This window comes from Arachis ipaensis, chromosome B08, assembly GCF_000816755.2.
Source record: "Arachis ipaensis cultivar K30076 chromosome B08, Araip1.1, whole genome shotgun sequence".
Classification (NCBI taxonomy): domain Eukaryota; kingdom Viridiplantae; phylum Streptophyta; class Magnoliopsida; order Fabales; family Fabaceae; genus Arachis; species Arachis ipaensis.
In genome coordinates this window covers 111,380,701-111,396,872 of record NC_029792.2, presented here as the reverse complement: position 1 = coordinate 111,396,872, position 16,172 = coordinate 111,380,701, and the positions used below count along the sequence as shown (strand labels likewise).

General features: G+C 32.6%; 1 long non-coding RNA gene across 1 annotated transcript in view; it reads right to left on the bottom strand.

Annotated features, from left to right (window-relative positions):
* Window positions 2,409-16,172, bottom strand: part of LOC107611896 — a 55,527-nt gene continuing 41,763 nt past the window's right edge. Inside the window, exon 2 of the long non-coding RNA XR_001613507.2 lies at window positions 2,409-2,737. This is a non-coding gene — a long non-coding RNA (uncharacterized LOC107611896). The remainder of the gene's footprint in view (window positions 2,738-16,172) is intronic.

Below are 16,172 nucleotides of genomic sequence, written 5' to 3'. Positions count from 1 at the left end.
TCCTATTTGATTTTGATAAATAAGTTAGATTTGAACAAAAAGATTAACAAATAAATACAAAAGTAATATATAAGTTAAAAAAAGTTTGACTTATAAAAATTATACTTCACTAAAAATTAGGGGTGAGCATGGGTAGCGGGTATTCAATTATCTATCCGAACTCAAATCGAACCAATTAAATTGGTTTTGGAACCAACGGGTAATCGGGTCCTACCCGAACCAAACCAGTGACTCTTTCTAGTAAATGGTTCGGGTAACGATTTTGGAGGTGCGGAACCCGAACCAACCCGTGGACTCGATTATATATTAATTAAATAAAAAAATAAAAATTTTAAATATTTGGTGTTTAACATATTTTGATTATTTCTATTGATTTTACATGTTTATTGTACTTGAAAATTTTTAAGATAATTTTTTATTTTATAAATTTCTGTTTTATTGAGTACCCAATTATCCGAACCGAACCAATCCGTTCTTAATCGGTTTGGTTTGGTTCGGGTACATATACAAAAAAACGTAAATTCAAACCAAACCGAACCAATTATAATTCAATTAGTTCGGTTTTAGTTTCACCATAAACCCGAACCAACCTAACCCGTACACTCCTCTACTAAAAACATTTTTTATGCTTGAATAATATTTTACAATCATATATATAAGCTAAAGAAAATAAAATTATAAAGTATTAAAATAAATTCAAATACTTCTAGCAGACTTCGTCCAGTCAAGCACTCGTGGTGTGGCTCCAGCTTACAGAGTAAATCCAGCGGAAGCTCCTTCTTTCCTAATTCTCTTTGTTGTTTCACATGTTCTCACTCTTTTACAAACTAACCTCTGGAGTGCCTGAAGTACGAGAAGTCCCTTCCAACGACAGTTATACTATAATTGAATATCAATTGACTTTATAACTTATAATTTCATGTTTAAAATTTGAAAATCTATAAAAGTATAATATATAGGTTATTTTATGTATAACATAAAGGCAAAGTCTTCGGTATAGACACCAAGATAGTATCTATATGTGTAGATAATGGGTGGCAGGCTGTGGCGATGACATGTGGTATATGGAGGGGACAAGGTGATCAGGCCTTAACAGGAGTTGCAGGAAAAGCTGATGGGAGCACGTGAGGGAAGGTCTTTGGTTAGATGGGGTAATTAGGTGTTAAAACTAGCAATCAGTTTTTGCTGATTAGGGGCCCAAGCCTTGTGGCCCGTTTTTTGTTGTTGGACCAAAATATTTTGATGGTTTTTTTTAATCTGTTAACAAAAAAGAAGGACCCAGGTAAACCCCAAACCTCCCTCGTGACCCAACCCCCTCCCCTTGTTCCCTGAAACAATCATTGATACACGTATAGGAGAAAGCAGATTCAAAGAAACCCTCACGGTCTTGACCTCCGCCTAGCCCTGCATTTATGTCTCTTAAATGGAGTACTAAACAAAATAGTATTAAAAAATTCAAAAGAAAAGGGTATAACAAGGAATAAATAAATTAATCATAACCTGACATTATTGTGATAATAAGAGTTAACTACCAATTAGCAATTAGGTATTTAAAAGATTTAGACATTGAAAAAAAAAAATACTAAAAAATATTATCGAAAAAAAATTCTTGCATTACATTAAAATTTGACAATTAGGCGTATAACTTTGCCAGAGCTCATACTTTGTCAGAACCCATTTTCGTTGAGTATAATGTGGTAGTGGCCATAGAAATTGGATAATTTGACTACCTTTAAAGATACATTACTGATATGATATTTTGAATTAATTTAATTAGAGTTTATTTTCAATGTCCAGATCATTAATTTAGATAGTCCAATTTCGATGATTATTTTAGTATTATGCTCATCTAAAATGAGATTCATAAGTTGTGGGCACACTTGAAAAATTTTAAAATTATTTAGGAATATTTTTTTTTATCAATAACATCTTTTAAGAATTATTTTGTCAGTGCTTAAATTTTTCGAAACTCGAATTAGTATTTAACTCGAGATAATAAATTAATAGATGAAATGATAATCTATAATTGTAAACAAATATGTGGATCAATTTTTATATAGATAAGATAGATAAACAAATATGATGGATGGATCAATCATTAAGCTCTTTGTTCACATTTTGTAAAAATTAAAGATCAATATTGTTATAATATAACAAGTCATATTTATGGAGGTTTTAAATATTTATATCATCATAAATTTTTATTCATATAAGAGGAACATGATTTAGCCAAAAAGTAATAGCTTAAATGGCATAGTTTTTCCATACTCAATTAAGAAGTTGTAGATTCGAGTCTCCATATCTTTCAGTAAAAAAAAAAAGAGGGACATGATCTACACTATACGAACTTTTAATCCAAGAGAGGATTTTATAAAAAATTATTCCGAGATAATATATATATTCAAAACTAGCTGGAAAGGCAAGCCTCAATTTTCACTCACGACATTCAACAAACACGTTGTGGGCACTCTTTTATCACGCATGGTTTGAAGTTCTGAACAACAACAATAAAGATGACAAACCTCTCTAGCATTCAATATCATAAGTCATAACCCAAAAAGTAAAAAAGAAACAAAACAATAAGCCAATCATGTTTTATCATCAGGAAAATCAGCTTCAGTTTGGGGAGGCAACGTATCCATTATGATTTGAGGGGGATCATGATGTTTTTGTTGTTCGGCATTCATGAGCGCGTCCATGTCCCTTATTGTTGTCCTCAACGCATTGCCAACTAATACTGCCAAAGAAAAAATGGTCATAATGTATTAGATTCTTCGAAATTGAGGGCACCGAATAAAAGAAGAAAGAAAGAGAGCTGAATGTATTTATATAGGTTAGTAACCCATAGCTAAATCGAATCTATTCTTAATATATAAAAGTAGGTACATAGGTTTACCCACATTGCTTCTAAGTTATTTCTCTTTTTCTACTAACGCCATGTCAGCACCAACGCTTACTTGGCAAAATTTTAGAATCCACCACTCAAATCTTGCCAAATCAACTTTTATTTTCACATAAAAAAAATACAAAAAATAACTAAAAAACACAATAAAAACCAACAAATTAACTTTTTTCAAATCAATCTTTATTTCTAAAACAACAAAAACACAAATTAACATTTACCCCAACAAAAAGCTCTCAAAACCAAAGAGCTTAATTATTACCTTTTTCAAACCCTCACCCTCTTACCACCTCTCTGTACTAAGATCCTATTTCCTCCATCCTTTTTCGGTCTCATCCTATTTTTTCCATCCTCTTCCGGTCCCATGAGCTATTGTTTTTTCCACAATTTACATTTACGTGTTCCTCTTTTTCAAATTGTTATTCCACATGTGCAGTATTACTTCCACAATTTACTTGGAATGGATTATCATTCTTTGACCATGTCTTATTCTTTTTGTTGTAGAAGGATTTGCAGTGGTAATGACAAACCGAAAGAGTTAATACCCAAAATTGCTAGATGAAAATTAAAACAAAAAACTCTTATCTATTATTATTCAATTGAAACATCAAGTACTAATTAAATGCAATAAACATATATTAAAAGTGTCATAATAATAATAATAATTATAAAAAATTTCAGTTACAAATATTCAAATTCTACAACTTATACTCTTACTACTCTTCATTTCTTAATCTCTTATATTAATTGTCAAAAATTTCTTAAATTTAATATAACATTTTTATATGTTTTTCATTCCCATTTATTTATTTTTTTCATTATTTACAAAAAAAACCCGACAAAGTGTAGCCATTAATGCAAATCGAAAAATGAAAAAAAAAAAGTAATTTTGTATAACTCTAATATAAATAACTTATGTCTTTTTTAAAAATAAATAAATTTAAAATCTATTTATAATATGTTCTCTAAAATTTTTTAATATAACATTTATTAAAATATACTATATAATATAAATAATCTACCTCTCCGCGCATTGTGCGGGTCTCACTCTAGTTAATAGAATTCAATTTATAATATTGATTTAGGGTCTTGGTGAGAGTGACTAAGAGGCACCATTTTAAAACTAATTATATATCACATTTTTCGTTCCTCCAATATTTAATTTGAATAGAAATAATTAAAAAAATGAAACGTTGAATAACATTTTCTCTCCTATTTGTTACTATTATTTCATTAAATTCTCGATCTTCTTAAAAGATTTATTACCAATTATTAGCCTATAAACTACTACCAATATTTTTTCCATTAAAGAGTTACAGAAGAACTATTTCAATATCATCATTATCATTCTAATCATTCATATAAACATAGCACGAATTCACGATTCAGTAGCACACACCCACAACAAAATAATTCATATAAAAGACTAATGTCCAAATACACACATAACATCACTAAAACCACACAATTCAACAAAATATAAAAAAAATTAATAATACATATATATAACTCCATAACCATGACAATTAGAACCCATAACTAAACACTAATGAACCTGTGAATTCAAATAGCAAACAGGAACTGAAGAACATAACATAATAACATCAATGGGAAAGGCTCCATCTTGATCTTGCCAACGCTAAAACGAGCATCAAAACCAGGAGGAGCATCATAATTATTATTATGATGGACTTGATCTTCCACGTTCACCTGCAAAGCAGATCCTCCTCCTCTTCCTCCTCCAAAATTCTTGATATGTTGTTGCTGATGTTCAAGGACGGTTCTTTTTTTGATTTTACGCATCATTTTGGCCATTTGTCTCTTCATTCTCTCAGCCTTACTCTCAAGCTTGTAGTGAGAACTTAAATGAGCTGCAAACTTTTGTGATGTTCGAACACTGCCATACACTTTGAATATGTGTACGGCCTATTTTTCTTGTAAGGAAGGCTCTGGATTCTTCTATCCTCACCGTCGTTAACAATAACATCATCAATTACCTTCTTTTGATTATTATTATCTGGATCAACGTGATGACGGTGCTGCTGATTGATGTTATTTCTGATTGGTTCGTTGTTACTGTTATCATTGTGATTAACTATTCTTATTCCTCTTCCTACTCCTCCTTGTGGCTTTAACACTACTTTCTCAAAGAAATTTTTATAACCAGAAGACCCATCAATTGTTTTAAAGAGAAAATCATGATCATACCTTTTGAGATTTTGTTGCGTCCAAATCAGATTGTCCTTCGTTGGACTTGCATGTTCAACTTGATGAGTTTTCAACATATCTTTTGCTGCATGATCACTCATACTTGCACCTTTGGATGACGACGATGATGCACGATGAATGAAACTGGGATTCACATCATCATTATTACCATATCCATTTGTTTTCTTCTCTTTCAACTTTTGATGCAGGTCAAGTTAGTTAATCTCACTCATTGGTTCACTATTATTACTACCATTGATTGTTAATAGGTAATGCGGATCACTGATAGTGGTGGTAGTGTTATCACAAGAAAAATTGGGTGAAGAAAGAGGTGAAAGGGTAACGTTAAAGCTCTTAATAGCACCACCATCACCAATTCAATTTTCATGGCTGGGGCTATAAGAGTCACGAGATTTGGGCATGATTGCTGGAGAAAAAAAACTGAAATTTAGGGTGAAAGCAAATGGTATCAAGGGAAATGTGCATTGCACCAAGTTAAATACTGAAAGCCCTTTTATAACACTAGGATATTATTTTATTAAATATAAACTATGTTCACACAGATTCTTTTATAGTTATTTTGAGTTTAATTTTGATACGCGTAAAATGTTTTACCCAGAAAGTCACTCATATTGATTTTTTTAATAATTATTCATATGATCATTGTGAAAGGTTGTTCTGTTGTCGACGTGAAGTTACGTAAGTAGATTCACTTGTAAAACAGTTTTAGCCTAACAATAACACTCTACTATACAGAACTTTATTTGTATTTCTAAAAACAATTTCTATGGTGTTTAAACTTGAATGGCAGAATATAAAAGAGATAAAGCTTAAAAGATAGTACATTACAATATATATTGGTTAAATTGAGATTTGTTTTCATCCGGTCATCAATAATAATTGAGATATTCTTAAATTTTTTAGAGCTAAATATTGATTCAGATTTTATGAATATAAGAACCTTAAATATTCTTTCTTCAAATATTTTTTAAGCTGAGCATTGACTTAAATCACTAAATAATGTAAGAACCTCAGATATTATTATCTCAACTATTTGCAAGCTAGGCTAGATCACTTCTAGGTCAAGGTATAATGAATATAGAGGTTTCGAGTATAATATATGCATACAAGGCATAGTGAATACACTTAGCGGATCCTTATCACTAAATTTTATTTTTTTCTCGTGTTCTTTTCTTAATCATCCTTTTTTAGAGCACAAGAACTAAAAAACTTTCTTCACTAGCAATTGTGAGTGTCACTTTGATGAAGGTTTAATGTTCTGCATGTATTTATATAGGTTAGTAACCCATGGCTAAATCGAATTAATAGAATTCAATTTATAATATTGACTTAGGGTCATGGTGAGAATGACTAAGAGGCATAGTTGTCAGAACCGAACCGGTAATCGAACCAGTGAGGTTATTGGGTCATTGAATTACTGGTTCAACCGGTGGATCACTGGTCGAACTGGTTAACCTGGTATAATTAAATAATTATATAAAATTTAATTATTTTTCTTTATTATAAGTACTTTTATTTTTTTTATGAAAATAATAATTATTTTCAAATTTTAATACTTTATTAATTAGTTTATATTTATTGTATTATTATATTATTATAGTTGGATTCGGTTTGTCGATTTCTTGTCAAACCGGCTGGTCCGGTCCGATTTTAATAACTATGCTAAGAGGCACCGTTTTAAAAACTAATTATATATCACATTTTTCGTTCATCCAATATTGAATTTGAATGGAAATAATTAAGAAAAAAAGTAAATATTGAATAACATTCTCACTCCTATCTATTAATATTATCTCATTAAATTCTTGATCTTTTTAAAAGTTTTATTTCCATTTATTAGCCTATAAACTACTATTAATATTTTTGCCATTAAAAAGTTACAGAAGAACAATTTCAATATCATCATTATCATTCTAATCATTATTATAAACATAGCTCGAATCCACGATTCAGTAGCACACACCCACAACAAAATAATTCATATAAAATACCAATGTCCAAATATACACATAACATCACTAAAACCCAACAATTCAACAAAATATAACATAATTAATAATACATATATATAACTCCATAACCATGACAATTAGAACCCATAACTAAACACTAATGAACTTGTGAATTCAAATAGCAAACAGGAACAGAAGAACATAACATAATAACATCTCTGGTAAAGGCTCAATCTTGATCTTGCCAACGGATGAACGAACATCAAAACCAGGAGGTGATGGTGTTTCTAATTGGTTCTTTGTTACTAATTTTTCTTGTAAGGAAGGCTCTGGATTCTTTCATCCTCACCATCGTTAACAATAACATCGTTAATTACCTTCTGTTGATTATTATTATCTGGATCATCGTGGTGATGGTGCTGTTGATTGATGTTTCTAATTGGTTCGTTGTTACTGTTATCATTGTGATTAACTATTCTTATTCCTCTTCCTACTCTTCCTTGTGGCTTCAACACTACTTTCTCAAAGAATTTGTCATAACCAGAAGACCCATCATTTGTTTTAAAGAGAAAATTATGATAATACCTTTTGAGATTTTGTTGCGTCCAAAATAGACTCTCATTCATTGGACATGCATGTTCAACTTGATGAGTTTTCAACATCTCTTTTGCTGCATGATCACTCATACTTGCACCTCTGGATGATGACGATGATGCACGATGAATGAAACTGGGATTCACATAATCATTATTACCATATCCATTTGTTTTCTTCTCTTTCAACTTTTGATTCAGGTTAAGTTGGTTAATCTCACTCATTGGTTCACTATTATTACTACCATTAATTGTTAATGAGTAATGCTGATCACTGATGGTGGTGGTAGTATCATCAGAAGCAGAATTGTGTGAAGAAAGAGGTCAAAGGGTAACGTTAAAGCTCTTAATAGCACCACCATCACCAATGCAATTTTCATGGTTGAGGCTATAAGACTCACGAGATTTGGGCATGATAGCTGGAGAAAAAAATTGAAATTCAGGGTGAAAGCAAATGGTATTTATTAGGGAAAGGTGCATTGCACCAAGTTAAGTACTGAAAGCCCTTTTATAACACTAGAATATTATTTTCTTAAATATAAACAATGTTCACACAGATTCTTTTATATTTATTTTGAGTTTAATTTTTGATACACATAAAATGTTTTACACAAACACTACAAGAAAAAGCAATATTTGTAACAAAAAAAATTGTTACAAAAAAGAAGAATTTTGAAATAAAAGGAATTTGTAACAAAAAAAGGCCGATGCAGTATGTCCCGTTTCAAAAAGTTTTTATAACAAAAAATGGAACTGTTACAATTCAAAGTAATATTTTGTAACAAATTTCTCTGATACAAAATATCAAAAGTCATTATAAAAGAGATAACAAATTTTGATATTCAAAATATTTTTGGTGACAATATATTTTTTCCTATCATAAAATTTTGTTACAAAAGATAACTTGATTTTGTAACATTTTTTTTCTTTAGTTACAAAAGCAAAATATTTATTTTGTAACAGTTTTTTTTAATACAAATTGCATGCATAATTATGAAATTAATTTTTTAATTAACTGATATATTAACTACTTTACTAAGCAAGTCAACATTTATATACTATGTAAAAACATACATAATTCAAACATGCTTCATTTAACTAAAATTGTTTTAAAACAAAATAACATTAGTGAGTACATTGATTAGTTCTACAAGTTATATTTCTTGCACAAGTTTAACCAAAAGTTACAAGTCTAACATAGATTAGTATATCTATGAATCAAAATATTTTGAGCCCTTAAAGTAGCATGTTGTCACTATTTTACCACTCCTGTAAATAAGAAAAAAAACAACACAAAAAATTTGAAACAAGATATAACACCAATTATAATTTTTTTTCATTAACTTTTATCCAAAATGTTTAGAAAAATTTTGGCAGAATCTCCCCTAAAACTTGGATATTTCCACCGTCTACGGTTTTGTCAAAAACAACCAATTCACTACTTATTTCTCAGCCAATACACAACCAAATTTATCAAACCAAATAATAGGACATTTGTCATTTCTCAACTATGACACAAGTAAAATGTGATAAATAAATTCATATACAAATTAAACTATACTAATAATATATGAATAATCTAGGAATATGTATTAAAACCATAAGCAATTTTAGGAGTACCTTTAATTGTCTAGTTTCTTTCATTGTCAAAGCGCGCTATGAAAGAGTTCACAATGGCTTGTTGAGCTTCCAATTGAGCTTTCACTCGAGCTAATTCCTCCTCTTGCCGTGTTTGTTGCTCTTCAAGTTTTTCTTTGAGCACATCTATTTCCTTTGTTAGCTCCTCACGGTCTTGCATTGCCTCTTCCAATTAATTTTGACAGATTATTAATTACAACAAATTTTAATTACCAGATCATGATTAAAGAGCAAACAAAGGAGTTCAATGAAAAACCAAGTTAATCATGCTGCAATTCTGTTATTTGGACCGACTAAAAATGTGATGAAGTATGTGTAAACTTACATGGAATCTGGCTGTCCCGAAGTAGAACAAGTCCTTTGTAATTATACAACCTAATCCAAATCCTTAACAAATTTGAAGCCATTAAAATATAATAGATGGTTACTAAGTAATGAAATGATAGATCCCAACTAAGAGCAAAGAAAAGTATGTATACCCTCCGACATCCTCAGCCTTAATGAACTTGGGTAATCCATCTGACAAACCTCTCGCAAAGTCAGGTTGGGTTTGCACACGAACTTTGACAGCTTCCATGGGGCACAGTGCAATATCAGCAATGACTTCAGCAGAGGCTGATCCTGCTAGAAATATGAAGGTTTTATACTTGGCTGCATTCTCTGGGCTTACAAGATCTGAGTAGTATTTCTTGAAGAATTCATAGAATCTAAACTTGCATGCTCCCTGAGCACTGTACCCAACCAGTGTTGGGACCCAACACCTGAAGAACCCTCTCATTCCTTGCTCCTTCATTAGAACTCCGAATCCTGATGATATGTTTTTGTACTTTACTCGGTCAATCTGAAATACATGTTAACTACTCGTAAAAATACATTGAATAATTCTCTAAGAAAAGAAAGCAAAAATCAGAATAAAAAACAAAAATTACTAAAAAAATATAAAAAGAAATAGAAACAAAAATAATAGAACACAGAAAAAAAAAAGAATCAAAATCACTACAAAAGAAAGCAAAAACTAGAATCAAAATAATAGAATACAGAAACAAAAATTAGAATCAAATTTCAACTCTCCAAATAAGCTAAAATAAGATTATCAAATATATTACACACTAATATTTTCAACCACAACATTAGCAGAATCAACTAACAATATAGGGTTCAATATTTCAGCTAAGATTATCAACTAACGACATAGTTAACAATACTCAAATAAACTGCACTTACCTTCAGCAGACGAACGAAGCACGGCTGAACCAGGCTACAAGAGACAGAGCACGATGCAAACTTCAGTAGAGAAGCAGAGCTGACGGTGACCACAAACAACAACGACGACCACCACCACGAAGACCCCTGCGACGATGACCACAGGGCGATGGCGCACACGACGGAACGAAGACCAATGAAGACCACGACGCCATCGCACACGACACGACGGCGGAGGAGACGGTGATTGCAGAGGACACGACGACGAGGCAGACGTTTCCCGGGGGCAACGTCGGTGCTTCTTCTTCCCGCAGCAGCTCCATTTTGCTTCACAGAGTAGACGACGCATAGATGAGAGTTGAGAGTGAGACTCAGAGTGAGGGGTGGGGGCTTAGGGTTTTTTTACAGCTTTACTCTTTTACTTTTTACACTTTTGCTTTTAGTATCTTAGTTTTTTTTCGTTTTATTTTGTGACAAAAAAATAACTTGTTACAAACAATGTTGAATTTTGTGACAAATTAATTTTTTGTTACAAAATAATTAGAATTTTTGAAACAAAAAGATATTTTGTTACAAAATAATTGGAGCTTTTGAAACAAAAAATATTTTGTTACAAAATATTTCGAATTTTTGCAACTACTTTACTTTTTGTTATAAAATATTATAATATTTTGTAGCAAAACACCAGCTCGTTACAAAAACTAACATAATTTGTAACAAAAAAATAGATTGTTACAAAATATTATTCTTTTGTAAAAATCACCAATTATTATTACAAAAAAACAATTTTTTCCAACAATTTTAAATTTGATACAAAATTTTTGTTACAAATGTTCCATTTTCTTGTAGTGAGAAAGTCACTCATATTGGTTTTTTTAATGATTATTGTAAAACCCGGTTAATTAATGGCTAATTAACCCATAAATTAAAATATATTCTAGAAAGTGAGAAATGAGGTTTTTATGGTTTAATATGATAGAGAAAATTAAAACGAGAATTTTGACACCAATTTTAAAGAAATCGGCCCAAGATTGGGTCGAACGGGCCAAACTGGACCAACCGGACCCAAGTTGGGCCCAAGCCCAGCCAAGCCTCATTAATATTGAGAGCTCAGCTCTCTCTCTCTCTCTTCCAAAAACAAATACACACGCTGAACACAAAGGGAAAAGGGGGAAGGATTAAAACCCTTGTTCCAAAATCACTTCCAACTTTCATTGATCAAAACTTTTGATCCGGAGGTCCGATCGATGTACCGTTTGTAGCCACACGACCGTGGCGTCGAGCTCTACAAGACCCATACAAGTATTCTTAAGGTAAGCCACATTTTCTTCCACGAATCCTCAGCCCTCATTTTTGAAATTTTAGTGGGTAAAGTGTTGAGATTTTTTAGTTTAGATATTGTAGGCTCAAATTAACTTGAAGGGAAGGCTTGTTCTTGCTTCCTTGAACTTTGGGTAAGGTAAGAGATCTCAAACCCTAGTAAAAATGTTGAATTTAAGGTATTGGGTATTGAGTTATTGTGTTTTGGTATGATATTGTGGCTTAGGCATTATATAAATGTGTATTAGAGCTTAATTGGTGGTTTTGGAGAGCTTGGAAAAGAGCTTTGTGCTTGGAAATATGATTTTGGGAGCTTTGGGATGTTGAGAGTTGAGGGAAGAGTGAAAATTGAAGTGCTCCGAATGGAACAGGAATCGGTCAAGGTATGATTTCGGTTTCCTATATCTAAAATGTAACGTGGTTGTGAAAACGTAGGCTAGTGATAGGGTTTTGGAATGTTGATGTAGTTGTTGGATAAATTGGATTGAGTTAGATATGTATGAATGATGGTGGAAATGTTTGTGAGTGGTTGTAATGATATATATATATATATGGTGATTGATGAATTGAATATTTGTTTGGAGATTGAAATATGAAATGTTGATTATGATGTGAGATTTGTTAAATTGAGATTTGGTTAAATATGATGGAATCGGTGGGTTGATGATTGAATGAGGGTTTGGAAGTGATTGATGCTGGAAGGGTGAGTTTTGACTGGTTTTACATGAGAATTGGAAGTGCATGTTTTAAAATTTGGGAGTTTATGAGTTTTGGTAAAAATAGAATTTTGATGAACTTCAATGGATCATATCTTGAGCTATTATTTTCGGAATTTGATGATTTTCATATCAATTAAAAGATAATTTCATAAGCTTTAAAATGGTTTAAATTTGGTTGAAATCTGAACTTTGTGGAAGAAGATATGATCGTTGGAAGTTTGGGCCAAAAATCTGAATTCTGCAGATTCTACAGAATTTGTGATTTCTGGTTTGTGTGCGCACGCACACCCCGTGGGTTTTTGGACCTGTGCGCACGCACAAGTGCACAGACTTGTGCGTACGCACACACGGGGGAAAGGCTACTGATGGGAGCGTTAGCACGCCCTGTGCGCGCACACAATCAAGAAGGTTTTGCGAGCTGTGCGTACGCACAATTTGGGAATGACATGCTGTTGATGGCACTAGCACACCTTGTGCGCACACTCAACATTGAAAGTTTTACTTTTTGTGCGTATGCATAGCCCTGTGCGTACGCACACTTCTAAAAATATTTCTGGGCGTGCGCACGCACACCCCTGTGCGTACGCACGCGACCCTGTTCTTTTCTAAAGCTTTTGTTTTCAAGTCTTTCACATTCCCAACAAGCTTGCGACCTTCCGAGATGCTGTTTCATACTTATAAACCCCCGTTTTCATCTTTTAAATCTTAATTAATGTAAAATGCCTAGTGATTGAGAGGAAGCTAGGGAAGGGGGTAACTTGTGGATGAAGAGAGGGGAATATTATGATGAGTTATGATTAATAATGATGATATGAGTTGTGGAGGAGGGTGGTGGAGTGCTGAGTATGATATGAGCCGAGAGGGCTGAATGTATTATGAGCCGAATGGCTGTGTGTGATGATGGTTATGGCTGGTCATGAATTATGATTTGTAAGCCGGATGGTTGAGATGAATGTTAATGTATGACTGTAATTGAATGCATATATGTTGAATTATTGATTATTGTGATTATTGCACTCTACCTATCTGAGATACGAGTTTTCCTGGGTGAAAGCAGTGGCTAGCCACCACATGCTCCAGGTAGAGACTCGATACTCTGCTGACCCTATGTCGTAAGTGTGGCCGAACACTGTGAAAGTTCTGGATGAGCTTGCCCCCGTGAATATACACCATTGAGGGTGTTGGATATGAATTATGATTTATGTTGAGAATAACTCGAGTTGGGGATGCACGACAGAGGGCTAGTTCAATGATTAGCTACCAGGACTTGTCGGGTTGGCTTTATAACCGACAGATGAGACTCATCAGCCACTAGGACAGGCATGCATCATTATATGTGATTTGCTTGGAATGCTTAATTGGTTGCATAATTACTTGCTAAGTGCCTAATTGTCTTACTTGCTTCCTACTTGTGCATTCCTTTGCTTGATATAATTGTGCTTGCATATTGAATCACTGTTGGCGGTTGGGAGGTTTGAAGGATTTGGAAAAGGGATATTTAGTTAGATTGAAGATCCTTAAGTTAGTTGCCTACTTTTACATTTCTTATGGTTTAGTTATAATTATACGCTTTGATTATATCTGGAAGTTCTAGGATTGCCTTCGGCTTTCCCAAGACATTACATGTTAGATATTTGGGCACTGTTACCATGTTGAGAACCTCTGGTTCTCACCCATGCGAATTTTGTGGTTTTCAGATGCAGGACGTGAGGCTCCTCGCTGAGGCATGCTGGAGACTTCTATTTTGGCAAAGATCCTTAGCTCTCGAGACTTTATTTTGATTTTATGTATTTTGCTTAGACACTTATATTCTCCACTGTTTATATATACATACTGTATTAACTCCTCTTAGTGGTTATTTTGGAGAAACAGGTTCTGTATATTGTCTTTTGGGTTACATTTTGGGTAGTTCCCTTATATATGTATATATACTTATATGCTCGGATCGGTTACCTTCGCAAACCGAGTCTCGAGCCTTGATATTTGTATTGTTGGCACTCTTTTGTATGTCTTCTCGCATTAGCTATCTCATATCTGTTTTGTTTACGTTATCGATCGGAGTGTTGCACTTTTCGGTTACCAGTTTTGATTTACTCCCTTTTTCTTCAAAGGCTCCTAGTTACAAACCCTTTTATACTACTATACGTACTAAATTTTATTTTTAGAAGTCGTAATACCTCGCCACCTCTATTTTATGACTTAAGTATAAGACTCTGTGTGGTAGAGTGTTACAATTATTCATATGATCATTGTGAAAGGTAGTTCTTTTGTCGACGTGAAGTTACGTAAGTAGATTCACTTGTAAAACTGTTTTAGCCTAACTATAACACTCTACTATACAGAGCTTTATTTGTATTTCTAAAAACAATTTCTATGGTGTTTAAACTTGAATGGTAGAATGTAAAAGAGATAAAGTTTAAAAGATAATACATAATAATATATATTGGTTAAATTGAGATTTGTTTACATCCAGTCATCAATAATAATTGAGATATTCTTAAATTTTTTAAAGCTAAATATTGACTCAGATTTTATTAATATAAGAACCTTAAATATTCTTTCTTCAAATATTTTTAAGCTGAGCATTGACTTAAATCCCTAAATAATCTAAGAACCTCTGATATTATTATCTCAACTATTCTCAAGCTAAGCTAGATCACTTCTAGGTCAAGGTATAATGAATACAGAGGTTTGGAGTATAAGATATGCATACAAGGTATAGTGAATACACTCAGTGGATCCTTATCACTAAATTTTATTTTTTCTCGCATTTTTTCTTAATCATCCCTTTTTAGTGCACAAGAGCTAAAAAACTATCTTCACTAGTAATTGTGAGTGTCACTTTGATGAAGGTTTAATATTCTGTGTAACACTCTACCACACAGAGCTTTACGCTTAAGCCGTAAAATAGAGGTGGTGTGGTATTACGACCTCTAAAATAAAATATATACATATAATAGCAGAAAGAATATAATAAACTAGGAGCCTTGAAAAACATGTGAAACAAAATTGTGAAAATAAAAGCGCAACGCTCAGGAAACGGGATTACTTGCGTGCTAAGAAACCTAAAGATCATAGGTATAAATAAACAGAAAGTTAGATTATAGAGTCAAGGATACAGAATAATTGGCTCCTAACTCAGCTTACGAAGCCAAGGTAGGCTGGAGAATATTTACATACATATATACATCTCCCATCAACCCAAAATACAAAGGTAAAAACATTAACTCTGCTTAAACCTCTAAAAGGAACAAAGTAAACAAGTTATTTGGAGTGAAAGCTAAGTACATATATACATAAACTAACAATAAAAGATCTTAGGAACCACTCCGCTTCAGAAGTCCAAACGCCTAGCGAGGTGCCTCTCAACCTAGATCTGAAAAGGGTTAAGTACTGAAATCGTCCCTAAGGTCTGGGGTCAAAATCAAAATCGTCCTCGACCTTTTTTCGTTATTAAAATCATCCTCAACGTTCAAAAACGCTTTAAAATCATCTTTTTTACCAATTTTATTTTTTTATTACCAAACTACCCTTCATTAAAAAAATTATAAAATAAAATAAATATAAAATAAATAAAAAAGAAAGGGATAGACACAGAGAAGGGGGTGGGGAGAGA